The 21716-nt window shown below is 44.8% G+C and overlaps 1 protein-coding gene across 1 annotated transcript in view; it reads left to right on the forward strand.

The window, feature by feature from the left end:
• The first annotated feature begins 259 nt into the window (after positions 1 to 259).
• The window catches only part of LOC116628065 (transmembrane channel-like protein 5), a 70242-nt gene continuing 48785 nt past the window's right edge, over positions 260 to 21716 (forward strand). The window contains exon 1 of the mRNA XM_032398128.1: positions 260 to 326. The gene's annotated coding sequence lies outside the window, so the exon portion shown is untranslated. The remainder of the gene's footprint in view (positions 327 to 21716) is intronic.

A 21716-nucleotide genomic window follows, 5' to 3' on the forward strand; every position in this document is an offset into this window, starting at 1 on the left:
AGCGTAGCCTGTGCGCCCTTGAGATCCTCTGGGTGCCGGGGCGTGGCAGCCGGTGGGCGCTTGGCAAGGTTTGCCGGATGGAAGGAAACAATGAACGCAGACCCGAGACTGTGAATAGAAGTCTCCGATGCCAACAGGTGTACTAACCCAGCACTTGCCGGAACTTGGCTACATTCCAAGAAAGCGATCTCCCCTCCAGGAAGGAAGTCCGGACAGGCTGTGTAGGTGTGCGCTGCCCCCGCCAGGGTTGTCGCTGTGCCGCGTGGGCGAGCAGACCCGGCAGCGGCCAGAGCTCCAGGCGCTGGGGACGCAAAAGCCGGCTGGAGGTGAGGCGGGTTCGCCGGGTCTCGGGGCCAGCGCTGGGACTGTCTTCCCGGGTATCCGCCGAGACTCAGCGACTCCTCCCTGGCTCCGAGAGAGGGGATCGATGGGAAGAACCAGGCGCCCCAGCGGGGTCTGTCCACAACTCGGGGCGGCAGGGGAGTGGCCAGGGCGGGTGGCAGCTGTGGCGGGGGAGCGGGGAGCGAGCCGGGATGGGGAGCAAGAAATGGGGGGAGAATCACCCCGTGGCTGGAATCTCGAAATGGGAGGATCTAGGCGGCGGCTCCCGCTTCGGGCTGCATTGCGCTGACCCCTTGCGTTAGGAAAGCCTCTGAAGAGTGCACACAATCCGCCGCCCTGTGCAGCCCGCCTCGAGGCTGCAGGAGGGAAAGAATAATCGCACCCAGTTATCTGGTACTCACTGAACCATGCTGGACCCGGTGAGTTTGCCTCTGCGCCGGGTCGTGATTCAGAGCTCGCTTTGGAATTGCACTGTTTATGCGCTCTGCGCCTCTGGACAAGTTCCTTACCCTCTCTGGGCTCCAATGTTCACCTCCGTAAAAAGGGGCTTAAAATAAGACGTCTGTCTTAGGGTTTCTGTGAGCCTTGTGTGTGCTGGGGACCCAAGAAGCATTTCCTGAATGTTAGACGTTTTTCCCCTGGGACAGTCTCCTGAGATATGGCCTCCGGGTTCCATTTTATCCATGAAATTTGGGCTCAGACAGGTTAAGTAACTTGTCCGCAGCAATTAGATGGAAACAGCAGGGTTTGAATCCAAGAAGTCGAGCTCCAGAGACTGGGCATGAATGTCTAATCCATGTCCCACTATTTCTTAGAAGGTTGAAGGGAGGTGGGGGAAAGCTGCTTCTGAGACCCCTTCTCCCTATCTGTGAATTGGGTACAATGATGTAATTGTGAGGGGTTATGGTGAGGATTAACTGAGTTAACACACATAAGTTTGTCCCTACTAGAGTGTGCATGCCACAAGGGTAGGATCCTTTTGTGGTTTTGTTTGCAGATTTATCCCTAGTGGTTGGCACACAGTAGATGCTCAGTGAACACTTGTTGAGTGGATGAGAAGCACATATTAGTTGTTATTCTTACAACAATCCCTGCTAGCCCCATACTACTGATGAGGAGACTGAGGTTCAGGGAGGTTAGGTAACTTCCTGGTTGTTACACGGGTGGCTGGTAGAGGAGTCAGCATTTGAACCAAGGTCTATTGATCATAAAGTCTGCATGTTCTTGACATTCAGTTCAAGTTCCATCATCGCTTAGTTGAGTGAATTTGGCAAGTTATTGCTCTTCTGGGTCTTAGTTTCCTTATCTGGAAAATGGGGACAATAAAGATAACTACCCTCTGTGGTTTTCTTCTGGATCAGATAAACCTAAAGCACTCAGAACAGTGCCTGGCACTTAGCAGATGCTCAATAAACACGGGCTACAGTGAATGCTATGATTTTCCCCTGCAAGAGTAGAGGGTTGGTACAGCAGGTATGTTCATTTAGAGGAGGCAGAGGGGAGAGTTGAAGTGGGAGGGGAGGGAGGAGGTGACCAAAGAGCTTTCTTGCCTTCTGTGTAGTTCACAGAACCAGGCCCCCGTTTGCTATCTGGAACATTCCTAAGAAACCCCCTACACTCAGTGCAGAGTGAGGGGTGTCACCCGGTATCCTAGTCTCCATCTAGTGTACAAGGAGGCTGTCACTGGGAGCCTTTTGTTGTACAACGAGGGCACAAGGTCCTCTGCTTCAGTGCATTACCCACTGCAGCTGATGAGGCTTTTGGGAGGAGGATTTCAGGTGGCAAAGGGACAGTTCATACTAGTTATTGTGGCTAGATCTGGATTCAGATATTGTCTTGGAGTAATTCCCAGCTCTGGGACTTTGATAAGTTGCTTTCTGAGCTTCAGTTCCCTGATCTGTAGGATGGGTGCAATATGCAAAAATATGGTATAGTTTCTAGAAGTAGGGAAACGGAGGGGAAGAAAAATTTTCCTAGAGGAAAATGCTGAGGTACTAATTTCTTCGTCTTATCAATGGGAATTGGGAGATACTATGCAAAGTTTGTGGCACATTATATCATTCACAGCAGTGGTTCTCAGCTGGGGGCCATTTTACCTCCCAGAGGATACTTGTGCATTCCTGGAGATATTTTTGGTTGCCCACAGCTTGTGTGGTTAGTGATGGGGAGTATCCTTCTGGCACCTAACGGAGGGAAGCTGGGGATGCTGCTCAACATCCTCTAATACTCAAGACAGCCCCCACAACAGAGCATATCTCACTCAAAATGTCAACAGTGCTGAGGTTGAGAAACTCTGACTTACACCTACAAGAGGATTACTGATTTGTCCTTTTGCTTTGGATTCTGATTTGGCTCAGCTCCATCCTGATTGGCAGGCAGGATTCTGCAATCCAGGCATTCCACAAGTCGCCCCAGGGATGACAGTTCTGGGAGCTGTTAAACCCACTGGAGGTAGAGTATATTGTCCCCATTTCACAGATGAGGGTAGGGAAAATTGAGGTTCAAAAGAATAGAATCGTAGAGCCTCAGAGGGGTAGAGTTGGAGAGCACCAGAGTCAGGATTTGATGCAAGTGAGCTTGCTGAGAAATGTGGGCTGGTTCCACGCTGCCTGTCCTTTATCTCTGGAAGGGCCACGCCATCATAATCATGGAGTTAACTTATAAGGTCTGAGTGTTGCCCCAGGGGCCATACATGCAAAACAAACTGGCCCGTGTTCAGGGTGTCTAGTGGAGCATCATGTTGTGGAAGAATACTTTGGTGAATACACGAAAAGATAGGCTCTTTGCACTCCAACTCACTCCCTGGGATTAAAAAAAAAAAAAAAATCAACCTAGTTCTTCCTTATGGTGTCTAAGAGATAAAATAACCTTTAGAAAGGACTTTGCTCTTTTCAGTGTGCTGATGCCAAAAGAACACTGTTGGGAGGGCCGGGCTGGGGTTCAGGAAGAAAGAAATACACAATTTGAGCGCCCAGGCAGGGTTTCTTTGCAGACCCAGTGCACAGAGGCCATGGCTTAACCATGACGTTGGGGATCAAGGACTGATCTGCATTTTAGGTGGGTGTGAGCTGGTTATTTATTGGCCAATGAGGAGAGAGAAGCTGGATGGCCAGGCCCAGCGGGGTGACTAATAGAGCAAGCAGAGCTGTGTCTCAGGCATAAGATGGACGGGCTTTATGGGTTGGTACAAAAAAAAAAAGGACTCGTGTCTCCGCAGAGGGGGGAGACGATGCCGGGATGGTGGGCAGGTAAGAAAGGTTTTTGCTTTGGTTTGTATAAAAGATTTTATTGAATTATTGATGGGAGGGAAGGGGGGGGGGGGGCGGCAAACAAGGGGGGGGGGGGAAGAGGAAGAGGGAGAGGAAGAGAGAGAATCCCAAGCAGACTCCACGCTGAGCATGGAGTCAACACAGGGCTCAATCCCAGGACCCTGAGATCATAACCTGAGCCGAAACCAAGAGTTGGAGGCTTAACTGACTGAGCCACCCAGGCACCCCAAGAAAAGGTGTTTTGAAGTGGTGTGGGGGGTCACAGAAATGATAGAGAAAACCCTTGGGAGTGTGCCATGAGAGGAGGCAGAAACAGGCTGTCCTGTTGCTTACCACCAGATGCCAGGTCCAGAATAAATGCACGATCATTACTTGTCAGAGGAAAGAATGACTATGGGGAAGTGGGAAGCAAGGGAGCATGTTGGCTCAGCAAGCTCTGGAGCTGTCTACCTGAATCAAAATCTGGGCTTCCCTGGGTCCTACTGTGCCACTGTGGCTGAGTTATTGTACTTTTCAGGGCTCAGTTTGCTTGTCTGTAGAATGGGTAGTGTGCTAAGAGCTCCCACCTCCTCCTGGTGGCTATCAGGGTTAATGAGAAAATATGGTGCACTGTAAGCCACTCAATAAATATTATCTCTAACTCCCCCTCTTCCTCTTTGCCCTTCTCTTCTTCCTCTTATAACAATGAGGATGATGATCATGATCCAAGTTCAGTCAGAGATGCATGGGTTAGAATCCCATCTGCTTCTATTTAGCTGTGTGACCTTGGACAAATTACTGTACCCTCTCTGGGCCTCAATGTAATCGTCATAAAGTGGGGATGATAATACCTCTCCATAAAGTTGTTGGAGGATGTGATTGCTACTGCATGTGAGGGGCATAGCATGATGCCTGGCCCCCAGGAAGGTGCTCAGTATATGGTGCTGTCTTTATGCTTATTGATATAGTTGTTGTCTGCCTAGTTTCCTTCTGCCCTGGAGAGGCAAAGAGTTGCTCAGTGGATATGGATGTCAGAGAAGTGGGGTGTATAATCACGTTTTGCCAGGCAGGGTCCTCTCCCCAGGAGGAAGGGTCAGGTTGAAGGTATGCACTTCTCTCTAGAAGTTCAGTGAATCACTCTGTGGTTTATGTTTGCCAAGAGTTCCCAGAATGGAGTGCCAGGAGATTGGATTAGATTACTTCTCAGGCTATTTTCAGCCACCTCAGGTTCAATGTTCCCAGAGATAAACCCAGGTTGATGCAATGCTAATCATCAGTAGAGTCATTTGTGGAAAGAACATTCCTTATTTATAGGAAAAGAAGTAAGGGGCTGGGTAAGATTTCTGTATTTTTACAAGTGTCAGAACAAATAAGTTTCATTTTCGATGGCATTTGAATCAGGGTGGGTAGCATTTAAAAGAAGCGCAGAAAGTCCTATTTCTATAAGTTCACAGGGAGAATTGGAGGTCCAGAGTTGCTGTTCCCAATCTTTCATTTGTTAGCACCCGCAATAAATGAAAAATCGTGGCTCTCCAATGGAGACGTGGAGTTTTCTCCTGTGGCAGAGACTTGACTTATAAATTTTATCAGAGGAAACCCCTTAGCAGGAGAGGAGGTAGGTGGAAATCCCAGGAAGATGGTTTAATTTGTCCTGCTGGAACTGTCATTCCTGGAGTGACTCATGAATGCCTGAATTGCAGGGTCCTCTCTGCTAGTCACTGTGGAACCGAGCCAAATTGGAACAGAAACAAAAATCAGTAATCTTGAGCCTGTTCTGGGGCACCTGGGTGGCTCAGTCGGTTAAGCATCTGCCTTAGGCTCAGGTCATGATCCCAGGGTCCTGGGATCGAGCCCCTACCTCGGGCTTCAGGCTTCCTGCTCAGCAGGGAGTCCACTTCTCCCTCTCTCTCTGTCCCTCCCCTTGCTCGTGCTCTCTCTCTCTCTCTCTCAAGTAATTAAGTAAAATCTTAAAAAAAAAAAAAAATCCCAAGCCTGTTCTTTATTGCAAATGTTGATATTTTATTCACTATGTATTTTTGCATTATTTCCTACTTTTAAAAATATTGCATAAAATAGTATTTGTCTAGGTTACTGGGAGTTTTGGTACTCCCCCTTAAATTTGGGTCCCATGCAAACTCCTCACCCTGCTTCACCCTGCTCCTGGCCATTCTGCAATTAGCACTGAATCTAGAAACTTCCCAAGCTTAACATCATGCTTACCCAGCATGGGCAAAAAGATGGCTAAACGCAGGATGTGGATGTTGAAAAAATGAGTTGAAAAAGAGAAAAATCTGCTTCCCTGAGAGGAAGGGTTATTTACAATACTGTATTCCACTCCTTACTGGCTGTGTTACCTGGCCAGGTTACTGAACCTCTCTGTGCCTCAGTGTCTTTCTCAGTAAAATAAGGATAATGACAGTACCCCATTGCTAAGGCTATGGTAAGGGTTTAACGAGTTAATACCCATCAGATTCTCATAATCGTGTCTGGCACATACATATTGGTTGTTTTGTTATCCTTGGTTTCTGCTTCTGTTTTTCCTTCTCCAAATCTGGAACCCTAATGCTTGGGTTGTATTTTATAATGTTTGCTTAAATAGGCATTAAAGGACTAGTATCGGGATCTCAATTAGTCTGGTTAAGAACTAAGCTTCTAGTCCCAGAGGTGGATCCAGAAAGGGGTTCTTTTTCCTCTCAAAGAGAGAGGTTTGCCACAGACCCAGGGTATGGATAGAGCTCACCCTGGCTTTACTGTCTTCTCCTGCCTTTCTGAGACCCAGTGGTAGAGAAAGCGGTAGGGGATCCTAGCCACAGGGGATATTAAGGTTTATCATTTTTCACTGCTCCTGGCAGGAGTCTGAGCACACGGATGGTGGCGAAGGGGATGAGGAGGGGTTTCCACAGCCTGTAGGTCTCCAGGAAGTGAGGTCCTTCCTCGGGTTGCAGAGGAGGCCACTGCTTCTAGCAGCTCTCAGGGGGTGCAAGAGCCATTACACGTATCCTGTGTTGTCTCTGGCTCTCCCAGAGAGGGTTCCTTGTTCTTCTGGGACAAGCTGGAGCAGGCCAGCCATGCAAGAAGGCACTGAGCTGCCAAGGTGCAAGCAACCCACCACTTTTCCCTTCCCACCTCCCTCCACCTGCATCTTGCGGCCTTCATTAACTATCTGCTCTGCAGTGATTCTCAAACCTTCGCGTACAGAAGAATCTCCTGGGAAACCTGATAAGGAGGCAAATTACCAGGTCCCATCCCAGACCAGTGCTAAAACCAAGAAGGTTCTGGGTAAACTGGGACTAGTTGGTCATCTGATGATCCTCCATCTGAAGGCCTCCAGCAGGCTCCCAAGTGAGTCTTGTGGGCTCCTCAGCTTGATGCTCTCTGATGTGCACTGATTCATGAAGTTTTATTTTATTTATTTATTTTTAAAAGATTTTATTTATTTATTTATTTGTTTAAAGATTTTATTTATTTATTTGACAGAGAGAGACACAGCGAGAGAGGGAACACAAGCAGGGGGAGTGGGAGAGGGAGAAGCAGGCTTCCCGCAGAGCAGGGAGCCCGACGTGGGGCTCGATCCCAGGACCCTGAGATCATGACCTGAGCTGAAGGCAGAAGCTTAACGACTGAGCCACCCAGGCACCCCAAGATTTTATTTATTTTTGAGAGTGAGAGAGAGTGTACAAGCAGGGGAAGAAGCAGGCAGAGGGAGAGGGAGAAGCAGGTTCCCCGCTGAGCAGGGAGCCCGATGTGGGGCTCGATCCCAGGACCCTGGGATCATGACCCGAGCCAAAGGCAGACGCTTAACGACTGAGCCACCCAGGCGCCCTTATTTTATTTTTTTTAAGATTTATTTATTTGAGAGAGAAAGAGAGGGAGGGAGGGGCAGAGGGAAAGGGAGAGAGAGTCTCCCAACACAGGACTGTATCTCACGACCCTGAAGTTATAACCTGAGCTGAGATCAAGAGTCAGACGCTTAACTGACTGAGCCACCCAGGCACCCTGATCAACGAAACTTTATTTATTTATTTAATTTAATTTAATTTTTATTTTTTTTAAAGATTGTATTTATTTGACAGAGAGACACATCGAGAGAGGGAACACAAGCAGTGGGAGTGGGAGAGGGTAAAGCAGGCTTCCCGCAGAGCAGGGAGCCCGATGTGGGGCTCGATCCGAGGACCCTGGGATCACGACCTGAGCCGAAGGCAGACGCTGAATCGACTGAGCCACCCAGGCGCCCTGCACTAGCCACATTTTAAGTACTTTGGTATATATGTGTGGCTAGGGGCTGCTATATTATACAGCATGGTATGGAATGATTCCATCATCATAGAAAGTTCTATTAGACAGTATTGCCCTAGATGATCGATCTCCTCTAGAATGGGCTTTCTCAACTTCACCATTATTAACATTTTGGGTCAGATAATTCTCTGTTTGGGGGGACTATCCTGTGCATCGTAGGATGTTTAGCAATATCCCTGGCCTCCACCTATTAGATGCCAATATCACACACCTCCCCCTGAGTTGTGGCAACAAGAAAGGCTTCCGGATGTCGTAAAATGTGCTACCTGGGGGCAACATTGCACTGATTGAGAATCAATGCCCTAGACACATGGCTTCTACCAATCTCTTTCTAAAAGAAGGGAAGTCAACCACATATCCTGCACTTCAAACAGAGCGTTGGCACCTAAATGCAAATGTCATCTTGCAATTCCCTTGTGTCAGTCTGCTTTACATCTAAGGCCTGTGGGCCTCACCTACTTTGGGGACAGTCATATGTACAAGAAAGTCTTATAACAAAATGTCATTTGCAGGGCACCTGGCTCGCTGCAAGAGCATGCAGCTCTTGATCTCGGGGTCGTGAGTTTGAGCCCCACGTTGGGTGTAAAGATTACTTAAATATTATTTTAAATAAAATATTTTAAATGTTTAAATATTTTTAAATTAATTAAAATATTTTAGATTAAATTAAATTAAAATCTTTTAAAATTAAATTAAAATATTTTTAAATAATTTTTTTTTTTTTTACGATTTTATTTATTTGATAGAGAGAGACACAGTGAGAGAGGGAACACAAGCAGGGGTAGTGGGAGAGGGAGAAGCAGGCTTTTCGTGGAGCAGGGAGCCTGATGTGGGGCTCGATCCCAGGACCCTGGGATCATGACCTGAGCCGAAGGCAGACGCTTAACGATTGAGCCACCCAGGCACCCCAATAAAATATTTTTAAATAAAATAAAAAAATACATTTTTTAAAATGTCATTTGCATGGAGAGGGGTTTTGGTTATAGTAAGAGTGAGACTGCTGGAAAGAATTTGGAGAGTTCTGGGAAAGTCCAGAGACTTCTCACCAAGAATGGAGTGTAGTAAAAAAGGAGGTGTCTTAGCCAGTGTAATGAGATTTGAGAGCCTTCAAAACATCCATATAAATAAAAGAATGATCCCATCCTAGCTTTTTCTTGAATTTTCCTCTGACGTTTAATTGGTGACATTTGTCAGTTATATCATCCCGTTTCCCAAAAAGTTTTATTTTATTTTTTTTTAAAGATTTTATTTATTTATTTGACAGAGAGAGACACAGCGAGAGAGGGAACACAAGCAGGGGGAGTGGGAGAGGGAGAAGCAGGCTCCCCACTGAGCAGGGAGCCCGATGCAGGGCTCAATCCCAGGACCCTGGGATCATGACCTGAGCCGAAGGCAGACGCTTAACGACTGAGCCACCCAGGCGCCCCCCAAAAAGTTTTAAAAATATGTTAGAGTCATCTTAATTTGGTGTTATAAAAAGCATTTGCCACCTCCATGGTAACTGCAGCACATTAGACCATTCTCTGGGTGAATTTTTGCCATGTCTAGGTGATGCCCTTCATGAGATTAAAGTTCATGTTCATTTTCCAGCCTCTGACTCTTTCTCACATGTTAAGCAAGCTAAAAATCTTATATTCTTTTTAAAAAAAAAAATTTTTTTATTTTATAAGGCGGTGGAAGGGCAGAGGGGGAGGGAGAGGGAGAGAGAATCTCAAGCAGACTCCAGGCCCACTGACATGGGGGGCCCTGATCCCATGACCCCAAGATCATGACCTGAGCTGAAATTAAGAGTCCAACACTTAACTGACTGAGCTACCTGGGTGTCCCTCTATTTGCATTCATAAAATATAATTACCTTTCTTTGGGAAGTAAGTAAATGTCTTAAAAATTAAGTAAATTCTTTTATGAAGGGGAAACATAAAGAAGAGGAAGATATACCCACATAGCTCTATTTATATTTTCCCTTCCTTTTCATAGTTTTGATATTGGTCTTTTGCGAACACACCTTGTTTTCTGAAGGATCCAAATGTATAGCTATGACTGCACCTGGGTCAAAGGTGGAAAGTCTCTGAGAAGTCCCGTGGGGCATGCACTAATGCTTAGTTACCGGAGGGTTTTGAGAAATGGATGATTGAAGGTTCTGCCCTCACATGCTTATAAGATACGATTTAAATTGCCTTTATTTCCTTGTTCTAAACATTACACACTGCAGATAAAAGATTCTAAAGCATTTGTTTGTGGTGGATGATGACAGCCAAGGTAATTATTAAGCTAACATGGTAACAAAGAACATAAACAAAATCTATGTTTCTGCTGCAATGTGGGTGTGTTTAGTATAGGATAGCTTCCTGCCCTGGTAACTGCTCAGGGATGTGTGGTGGCCTTCACTCCTTGTGTTGGAATTGTCTTTCCAAGATCAGGTGCCTGAGAAAGGAATGGAAGCTTCCAGAACTGCAATTATGAAAGCTTGCTTGAAATGAGATGCCTGGGAATGGACCATTTCTTCTTTTAAAATTCTTTTTTTTTCACTTTCAGGATTTCTTAGAATCACAGACTGGTATTTTGTGTGTGTGTGTGTGTTGGGGGAAGGGAGTGTGATACAATTATATTATTGTTTAATGTCTATTGTATCCCAGAATTTAGTCATTTGTGTTTCACCTTCATGATTTTTGCCCCTTTTCTTACCATGCATACTAATATTTATCTATTCTTTTTACAAACAGATTTATTTTAAAAGGAAACTCATGTCATTACTGTAAATGGAAAACTTGTATCACTTGCTTATAAATATAGGTGACTATATAGTAATATATATACATACACACAGGGAAAACCAAACCATGTTATTAAATCCTAGCTAGATTATGCTGAGTGAAAGCAGTAAGTCCCAAAGGGCTACATTCTGGGTGGTTCCATTTATTTGACATTTTGAAGAAATGCAAAGATAGAGGGACAGAGAATAGATCAGTGGTGAGCAGAGGGTGGTAGGAGGGGTTGATCACAGAGGGGTGGGATGAGGGAGTTTTGGGGTGATGGAACTGGTCTGTATCCCAATGGTGGTAGTGGTATGCATGTGTTCAAACTTGTAGAACTAGACACCAGAGATATTTTTTGCATGCTAATTTCAAAAATAAAATAAATTCTGGTCATAAGTTGTGGCATCATGAGGGTTCTGAGCTTGGAGCTTTGCTCTGTCTTTATTGAAAAAGAGACAATGGTGGGGCACCTGGGTGGCTCAGTTGTTAAGCGTCTGCCTTTGGCTCAGGTCATGATCCCAGGGTCCTGGGATCGAGCCCCGCATCGGGCTCCCTGCTCGGCGGGAGGCCTGCTTCTCCCTCTCCCGCACTTGTGTTCCTTCTCTCACTGTGTCTCTCTCTGTCAAATGAATAAATAAATAAAATCTTAAAAAAAAAAGAGAGACAATGGCAAATTCAGACAGGTGTTAAAGACTTATTAGCACCAACGGAGACTTTACCTAGTTGTTAGTTAGAAATATTGAATGGGAATTAAGAAGGAAGAAATGATCACTAGGAGATTCCTTAGTATTTTCCACAAGGGAAATGATCCTTTCAAAAATCCCTGAACTGATCCCAGACTCTCAATTTATAAATGGGATATATTTGTACCAAAAATTGGACCCAGGCATGAGAAATGCTAGTCTGTGTGAACCCTCCCACCCCCCCACCCCACCTTCCCCAGAGTAGTCCAACTGATCCCAGTGTAGGTTTGTTTTGCCTCCCATTGGTTGAGGTGTCATCATCATGATGGGCCCCAGGTGATGGATGAGATGAATGAGAACTTTGTAGGATGACCTTCGTTTGCTCATTCAACAAATATTAATTCAGTCCTCTTGCATGCCAGGCACATAATGAGCAAAATAGTGTAACTCCTGCCATCACAGAGCTTTCAGTCTAGTGGAGGACAAATACTGAACAATATGAGCACAGAAAGTATAATATATAATTACAAACTGATAAGTCCCATGGGCAAAAGGACAGGATGCTATGTTAGAGGCTCAGGGGGAACTATTTGCATGTGGAGGAATAAAGGAGACCTCTCTGTGAAAGCAGCATTTAAGCTGATACCTTAAAGATGAAGGGTTAGCCAGGCCAAGAGTGAAGGGACAAGCATTCTAGGCAGAAGGAATAGCATATGCAAAGGCCATGACCCAGGAAAACGGGCCAATGTGTTTAGTGCAGGGCTTGGCAAACTATGCCCCCAGTTCGGATGTGGCCTGTGAACTAAGGATGGTTTTTATATTTTATAATTGCTGGCAAAAATCAAAAGAAGAAGAATAGTTCATGGTGTCTAAAAATTATATGGCATTCAAATTTTGGTGTCCATACATTGGAGCACAGACACACCTTTTCAATTCTATATTGTCTGGGGCTGTTTTAGTGCTATAGTAAGAGTCGAGTAGTTGCTACAGGGTTCGTATGGCCCACAAAGCTTAGAATACTTCCTATCTGACTCTTTACTGAAAAAGTGTGTCAATGAAGTGAGGATGAAGAACAAGGGGAGAGCTAGGCAGGGGCCAGCGTATGGATACTTTTCACACCATAGTAAGGAGTTTATTTTTTATTTATTTTTACTTATTTAAAAATGGGGGGTGGGCGCCTGGGTGGCTCAGTCAGTTAAGGTCTGCCTTAGGCTCAGGTGGTGATCCCAGGGTCCTGGGATGGAGTCCCGCCTTGAGCTCCACATTGGGCTCCCTGCTCAGCAGGGAGCCTGCTTTTCCCTCTCCCGCTGCCACTCCCCCTGCTTGCATTGTCTTTCTCTCAAAAGCAGGGGAGTGGCAGAGGGAGAGGAGAGGGAGAAAATCTCAAGCAGGCTCCACACCCGGGGAGTCCCCAGCGGGCCGACCCTTAGCTGAAACCAAGAGTTGGACACTTGATTGAGTGAGCCACCCAGGTGCCCCTATTTATTATTCTTATTACTTTTTTTGTTTTTAAAGATTTTATTTATTTATTTGACAGAGAGAGCGAGAGAGCACAAGCAGGGGGAACAGTAGAGGGAGAGGGAGAAACAAGTTCCCCGCCAAGCAGGGAGCCCGACGCAGGGCTCGATGCAGGGCTCGATTCTAGGACCCTGAGATCATGATCCGAGCCAAAGGCAGACGCTTAACCATCTGAGCCACCCAGGCACCCCTTATTATTACTTTTTTTGTTAAGGTTTTTTTTTTTTAAGATTTTATTTATTTATTTGAGAGAGAGAGAGAATGAGAGAGAGAGAGCACACGAGAGGGGGGAGGGTCAGAGGGAGAAGCAGACTCCCCACTGAGCAGGGAGCCCGATGCGGGACTCAATCCAGGGACTCCAGGATCATGACCTGAGCCGAAGGCAGTTGCCCAACCAACTGAGCCACCCAGGCACCGTTTGTTAAGGTTTTATTTAAGTAATCTCTACCCCCCAACCTAAGGCTTGAACTCATGACCCTGAGATCAAGAGTCTCATGCTCTTCCAACTGAGCCAGCCAGGTGCCCCCATAGTAAGGAATTTAGATGTTATTCTAGATTCAATGGAAAGCCATTGAGCAGGGTTGGGGTAGACGTTGGGGAGCTGTTGAGTCTCTCTCTCTGTGCTTTTTTAACTTTGTCTTGTGGTCTAGTTTTTTTGGAGCCCCCAGGAAGGGCATTCCTCTGGATAAGCAAGAGAATCCTCTTCACTCTTATCTGTACCCCCAGGTTTTGCTTCTCCTTTGCTCCTTGTCACCCCGGTAGAGGAGGTGGGCTGAACGTGTCCCATTTGTCAGCTGTCTTTGTCAAGTGCAGGTGGGGCTGGAAATGTGTTCAGGGCTGTTGGTTTTTCAATTTCCTTTCATTGCTGGGATGATTGCTATGCTCAACATTTCAGTGATGGTTTTATTGTGCTTATTTTGAGGCTTTAAAGAAATGACACAGTTTAAAAACTCAATATGCTTTGATTGTAGCGAATTTTGATTTATTTTAGAGCTTCTGTAGCTTATTTGGGAACTGGGGGAAAAAGCCTTCACACTCAGCTTATTCCAGCATTTTCCCTCCCGTTTTCCCCCAGACACAGTGCTTTAGTGTTTTACTTTTTTTTAGAAAATGGGTTTTCACTTTGAAATGACTCATTTGGAAAAATTCTTGCTCCCTTTTTTTGTCTTTACTATCCTTTTTCTTAAATTGTGATAATATATATATATATAACATTAAATTTATCATCTTAACCAATTTTTTAAAGATTTTATTTATGTATTTGACACAGAGAGAGAGAGAGCACAAGCAGGGGGAACAGCAGAGGGAGAGGGAGAAGCAGGCTCCCCACTGAGCAGGGAGCCCGATCCGGGGCTCTATCCCAGGACCCTGAGATCATGACCTGAGCTGAAGGCAGACACTTAACCGACTGAGCCACCCCGGTGCCCCTCATCTTAACCATTTTTAAGTATACATTCACTAATGTTAAGTACATTCACATTGTTGTGCAACCCATCTCCAGAACTTTCTCATCTTGCAAAACTGAAACAGTATACCTATCTTAAGATTTTTTTTTTAATATGTCATGAGCAGACAACAGATAACAATTCCCCATTTCCTTCTCCTCCCAGCTCCTGGCAATCGCTATTCTGCTGCCTATTTCTATTTCTGTGAATTTGACTACTCTAGGTAACGCCTATAACTGGAGTCATACATATTTGTCTTTTTGTGACTGGCTTCTTTTACTTAGCCTAATGTCCTCAAGGTCCATCCATGTTGTAGCAGGTGTCATAATTTCCTTGCTTTTTTTTTTTTTTTAAAAAGATTTTATTTATTTATTTGACAGAGAGAGACACAGCGAGAGAGGGAACACAAGCAGGGGGAGTGGGAGAGAGAGAAGCAGGCTTCCCCCAAGCAGGGAGCCCAATGCGGGGCTCGATCCCAGGACCCTGGGATCATGACCTGAGCCGAAGGCAGACGCTTAATGACTGAGCCACCCAGGCTCCCTGAATTTCCTTGCTTTTTAAGGCTGAATAATATTTCAATGCATGGATATATCAAATTTTGTTTATCCCTTCATCTGTTGATGGACACAGGTTGCTTCCACCTTTTCACTTTTGTGAATAATGCTGCTATGAAAATGGGTGTATATATATCTTTTTTGAGACCCTGCTTTCAATTCTTTTGGATGAATATGCAGCAGTGAAATTGCTGGATCAGATGGTAATTCTATTTTTAATTTTTAATTTTTCTAAGGTTTTATTTATTTATTTGACAGAACGTGTGCGAGCACAAGCAGGGGGAGTGGGAGAGGGAGAAGCAGGCTCTCTGCTGAGCAGGAAGCCTGATGTGGGGCTTAATCCCAGGACCCTGAGATCACAACCCAAGCTGAAGGCAGACACTCAACCAACTGAGACACCCAGGAGCCCCCAGAATTTCATTTATTTATTTATTTATTTGGAAAGAGAGCAGGGGGAAGGGCAGAGGGCTAGGGAGAGAGAGAATCTTAAGCAGACTGCATGCTGAGCACAGAGCCTGATGTGGGGCTTGATCCCATGATCCTGAGATCATGACCTGAGCCGAAAGCAAGAGTCAGACACTTAACTGACTGAGCCACCCAGGTGCCCCTATGTGTCTGTCTTTATACCAATTCTTGCCTCCTTTTATTCAGCTTGTTTACTGTTTCCTTTCTGCAAAGAAGGCTTCTTTTCACCTGGATCAGAGTTGTGTTGTTTTTATTTTCTATCTTTTATAGGGGGAAAAACGTGCCCCTTGTTTCCCTTTCTGCTTGAGCAATCTTCATTGATTGTTCCAAATATGTAAGTAATTAAATAAGTAAATTAAAAAATGAAAAAGTCCATCTGTGTGGGAGATGGTTAAATGTAGTAGTTAAGAAACTTATATTCTAATCCTTGTCCCCACTTAATTGTGAGAACTCAGAGAAGTTACCAAGTGTTTCTGAGCCTCAGTTTCTCATCTGTAAGATGGGATCATGGAGAGTCTCCATGCTGAATCAAGTGAAAATGAAGCGAGAGTGTGCATGTACATTGTTCTGTTCACTTCCTGGCTCAGAAGTACACATTTTCTTACTTTGTCCACTTTACTTCTTCACTTAGCTTTCAGTTTCACCCAAAATGTCCTCTCCTCTCTCTTTTATGACAAAGTCTCCTTTGGCTCTGCATCCTTTTTATTTTCCTTTTTTTAAAAAATATTTATTTGAGAGAGAGAGCATGAGAGAGCGAGCGAGCACACAAGCATGAGGGAGGGGAGAGGAAGAAGCAGATTCCCCACTGAGCAGGGAGCCTGATGCAGGACTCCATCCCAGGACCCTGGGATCATGACCTGAACCAAAGGCAGATGCTCAACCTACTGAGCCACCCAGGCGCCCTGCATCCTTTTTCTTTTTCTTTTTTTTTCCCCTATAATTTTTTCTTCGCAGAGTTGATTTGGAGAACTGGAAAAGCCCTCTTAGATCTTCCCACATTTTTTTTAGATTTATTTATTTATATATTTGAGAGAGAAAGAGAGCGAGAGAGAGCACAAGTGGGGGGCGGAGAGAGGGAGAAGCAGGTGCCTACTAAGCAGGGAGCCCAACGCAGGACTTAATCCCAGGACCCCGGGATCATGACCTGAGCTGGAGGCAGACACTTAACCTACCGAGCCACCCAGGCGCCCCTAGACCTTCCCACATTAATATCAGTTTAACTCGGCTATTCTGAAACACAGGGCTGGGGTGGTGGGAGTAGTGATTTTGTCCCCAGCGGACATTTGACAATGCCTGGGACATTTCTAGTTATCACACCTTGGGGAAGGAACTATCGGCACCTAGTGGGTAGAGGCCAGGGGTACTCTGAACATCCTGCCATGCACGGGACAGCTGCCCAACAACAAAGAGTTCTCTGGCCTCAAATGGGAACAATACTGAGATTGAGAAAACCTAGTTTAATGGAGGCTAATCCTGCCATTCTTGTTTTCTATATTAGCATCTTGCACTTGACTTTTTGCAAGCCGCAAAAAGTAGGTGAGTGGGTGTAATCCAACGAAAAGGAAGAAAGATCAGTTTGGGGAGTATTCCTGGTTGTCCTTCTGGGGTGAGAATGTGCAAGTGAAAAGGCTACCTACCTGCAGCCATTGGACATTAGTACAACTACTTGGGGACCATCTCCAGTGACATTGAAAACACTCAAGCCAAAACAGATGGTGGCTCTTTGGAACTAGTTATGAATTTCTACAGGATTACTTTGGTAATTTTGACTGTTGGTCTTAATATGCATGTATCTTATATCATTTACATTTATTGGAATGCAGCTAGCATAGGCAACATTCACTTAGGTTGAAAGATTTACCCTGTCACTTGTTGGCACAACAAACTTCACCTCTTTATTTTTTTTTTTTTAAGGATTTTATTTATTTATTTGAGAGAGAGAGCACGTGCAAGCACGAGCTGGGGGTGGGGGAGGGGCAGAGGGAGAGGGAGAAGCTGACTCCCTGCTCAGCAGGGAGCCCGATGAAGGGGCTTGATCCCAGGACCCCAGGATCATGACCTGAGCTGAAGGCAGACACTTAACCGACTGAGCCACCCAGGTGCCCCCAAAGTTCACCTCTTTAAAAGATAAAATGTGCAGCTGAAATTAGAATTTGTGGCAGTGATGTTATGGGATGACGTTCTGCATTTCATGCTGTTTTACAAGGCCATTGGCTTCTTTTTCCTTTTCTTTTGGGTAATAACTGTCCTCAATTAGCATAATTAACCTTTGCGTGGTTCACATCTGCATGGTTCCGATTCTAGCCTGGGCCTGGGGCAGGAGACCGAAAAAGGAGATTAGGGAGAGGGCCCATACAAAGCCAGCTATCTTCTGCTGCTCTGTGAAGATCTCAAGCATTCTTTCTGATCACCCCATGATATTCCACCATGCAGCTGTGCTGTCACTGCTTTGGCCCATCCCCTGTTCATGGTTTCTGGATTATTTCCAGTTTTTTGTCATCACACACAAACTTGGCCTGACAACCCTAATGCCTCCATGTCGCTATGATTTGTGAGGCCACTTTGGTGGCTGCAGAAATGAGCTTATAGGTGGCTTGCCTTGGCTTATGTTGTCTTAAGTCTGGGAAGGCTAAGAGGCAGCTGACAAACGGATGAAGTAGCCGGAATGAGACCTCATCAAGACCGTAGGTTGTAATTCGTCCCTTGAACATTCCTGGACTAGCTGAATGACAAATGCAGGATTGTTAGGATCACCCATTCAAACCAGAAGCCTTTCAAGATCAAACAGGGAGTCTACAATGAACAGATTTAGAAGGCATTATAAATGTTTGGGAATGTGACTGAAAAACCATCGAAACTGTGAAGTGGGAAATCCTAAATGGGATGTCAAGGATGAGATGGATGTCAATGGGGTGTCAAAAGGAGAACTCCGAATAGATAGCTCAATAGCCCTTATCGGGAAGTTAGTAGAGCAATACAATTTGGAGGGGAAAAATATATATATAGTATCCTCTTTGTGCTTTTCCAAGGCACAAGCGAAAGTGTTCTTTGGAAAGGGTGGGGTATTTGTTTCCATAAGAGTTAATAGAAACTATGAGTAGGATTCTCGGAAGACCACTCCCACTACATTTGACAATCAGTACAAGATTATTTCCTTGTGGTTATTTCCTCCTTCCTCCTCTTTTCCAGTCCTTTTCTGTGGGCTTAGCTCTTGGTTTGTTTAGGAATTTGTCCCAGTGTGGGTGGTAGTGGTGAGAGCACCGTTCGGGTCTGGGCTGTGATAAAGATGTGATAAAGATGATAAGCTCCTGTCAGATGATATCAGTGGAATAGAGAACTGAACCAACAAACTTGGAACTAATTGTTGGCTGATCACATATAAAATCTATCTATCTATCTATCTCCTATGAATATAGAACATATTGTTTAATCATAAAATTTATTTCTTGCTCATGAGAAGCTATCGTGCATTGGTGGAGGTGGGCTGTACTCTATATAGTCAGGCAGGAACCCAGGCTTATGAACGGGTCCCCATCTGAAATGACACTCGCTGCCATTGCAGGAAGAAAAATGGAGCTAGAAGGTTGTGTTTTGGCTCTTAAATGCTTTGGCTTGGAAGTGATATTGTCAGGCTCACAAACCTTTGGCCAGAAATAGCCAGCTGATCTCACAGTGACCTGGAGGGGACTCCAGTGTCTCCTCCCCCTTCTACTCTCGCAACTTGTTCTGGATTTGCTAGAGCTTCTGAGCTTTTTGCAGTGACCCTGAATCCTGGCTTTATTGTGTGGTTATCCGATCCCTTTGGAAACATTCTTATGATATATTCTTCTAAGAAATTCATCCTGGGAAGAAGTGTGGCCCTCTTGAAGAACTGGTATACTTCCTCTTTTTCACAAGTAGTGAGTATTAGATAGCCTTTCATGATTCCCTTTCAGTCTGGACTAATAAGAAGCTCACAGCAAAATTTAATTCTCTGGTAGACTCACTACGTCAATCTCGGAATTATGCAGAATTGCTCCTCCCTCTATTATAAAACATTGTCTATTTTTTATTATTTATTTATTTATTTTTAAATATTTTACTTATTTATTTGTCAGAAAGAGAGAGAGAGAGGGAAGGAGGGAAGGAAGAGAGGCAAGCAGAAGGAGAAGCAGGCTCTCCAGTAAGCAAGGAGCCTGATGCGGGACTCAATCCCAGGACCCTGGGATCATGACCTGAGCCGAAGACAGCTGCTTAACTGACTGAGCCACTCAGGCATCCCAGAAACATTGTCTATTTTTTAATCATGTCCTGGTTGAGTGCAGGACTTTTATTATCTACCAACTTCCTTCTCTCTTGGAACTTGCCAGAGTTTATATTACACATAAATACAAATAATGGTAAATAATAGCTTCTTTTCAGTGAATGCTTCCTGCTTCCTCGGTGCCAACTGCTTTATGTGCCTTATCTCGTTCATTCTTTACAACAGCCGTATGAGATATTATTGTTAGGATTGGATGGGCCAGGAAACAGACTCAGAGAGGTTAAGTGGCTTTCCCATGTCCCCACAGGAGCAGAGGGAAACTAAATCCCATTATACCTGATGCCAAGGGCTGGGCTCCTAGCCACTTTGATTTTTTTATTTTATTTTATTTATTTATTTATTTATTTATTTTTTAAGATTTTATTTATTTATTTGACAGAAACAAAATGAGAGAGGGAACACAAGCAGGGGGAGTGGGAGAGGGAGAAGCAGGCTTCCTGCCGAGCCGGGAGCCCGATGTGGGGCTCGATCCCAGGACCCCGGGACCATGGCCCAAGCCGAAGGCAGACGCCCAACGACAGAGCCACCCAGGCGCCCCGCCACTTTGATTTTAAAATACTATTTATTATTTATTTGAGGGAGAGACACAGCGAGAGAGGGAACACAAGCAGGGAGAGCGGAGAAGGAGAAGCAGGCTTCCTGCTGAGCAGGGACGAAAAAAGAAAATTGGGGATATTTGTAAGCCAGAACCCTTCTTCTTCTTTTTTTTTTCATAGCCCCTTGGGGGAAATAGAGGGTTTTGTGTTATGGCTTCCGGTTTAGGTCTTTTTCATTTTCCTTTCCTTTCCTTTTTATTTATTTATTTTAAGATTTTATTTATTCATTTGACAGAGAGAGACAGCGAGAGAGGGAACACAAGCAGGGGGAGTGGGAGAGGGAGAAGCAGGCCTCCCACTGAGCAGGGAGCCCGATGTGGGCCTCGATCCCAGGACCCTGGGATCATGACCTGAGCCGAAGGCAGACGCTTAACAACTGAGCCACCCAGGCGCCCCTCCTTTTCTTTTTAATATTAAGGACAAATATATTTACAGAGATGTGCGTAATTCTCAAGTGTATTTGATGAATTTTCACACAAACACACACGTACACCACACACACACACACACACACACACACACACACATACACCCATGTAACCATCACCCAGATCAAGATATGGAACATTCCAGCACCCAGAGGCCCCCTCATGTCATTTCCTAACTCCTCCCTTCCCCAAGGTAATCGCTATTCTGACTTTTAGCACCATTTACTAGTTTTTCTGTTCTTGAACTTGGTGTAAATGTTATTCAGTCTGTACACTTTTCTATCTGACTCTTAGAGTCATTGTTACATTTGTGAGCTGCGTCCCTGTCCTTGCATCTAGCAGATGGTCAGTTTTGTTACTTCTGTGTAGTGTTTCATTGTATGAATATGCTACAGTTTATTGACTTCTGCTGTTGAAGGACATTTGGTTGTTTCCAATTTCTGGCATTTATGGAAAAAAAGCTGCTGTGAATGCTCTTATTGCCTTTTGGTGGACGTACTCATTTCTCTTAGGTTGTATTGTTGTACCAGGTTTCACTTTCTTGAATTTAGAAGGCATCAGTTAGCTTTTTAGATGGGATAGCTGGGGTTTTGGTAGGCCACGGAAATCCTAGATCATAAATATATTAACTTGTAGTCTTAAATATAAGCAAATAATTTGCATTATCACATAGCATTTGGTCTTCATGACACAGTTTGTGTAGATGTTTCTCTGTGTGTGTGTGTGTGCACGCGCGTGTAGATGTTTCTGTTTGCAAAACTGGATGTATCAGTCAGAATTCTTCTCTTTCATTTGCAAATGACAGAAACCCAACTTAAACTAACTTAAGTCTAAAGGGAATGTAATGATTCAGGTATCTAGTGGTCAGCTGTCTTCAGGCATGGCTGGATTCAGGTGCTTGAACACTGTCATCAGTATTTGATCTTCCGGTTTATCTCTTAACTCTTATCTCTTCCCTGTTGACATCACTCTCAGACTGGCCTCCTCCACTGGTGACCACTGGCAGCTTCAGTCTTACAACTCCCTAACCTCAAGTCCAGCCACGAGAGAGAGCTTCTCTCTTCCCAACATTTCTTACAAAA

Source organism: Phoca vitulina, unplaced genomic scaffold (genome assembly GCF_004348235.1).
Source record: "Phoca vitulina isolate PV1807 unplaced genomic scaffold, GSC_HSeal_1.0 scaffold110, whole genome shotgun sequence".
NCBI classification, from domain to species: domain Eukaryota; kingdom Metazoa; phylum Chordata; class Mammalia; order Carnivora; family Phocidae; genus Phoca; species Phoca vitulina.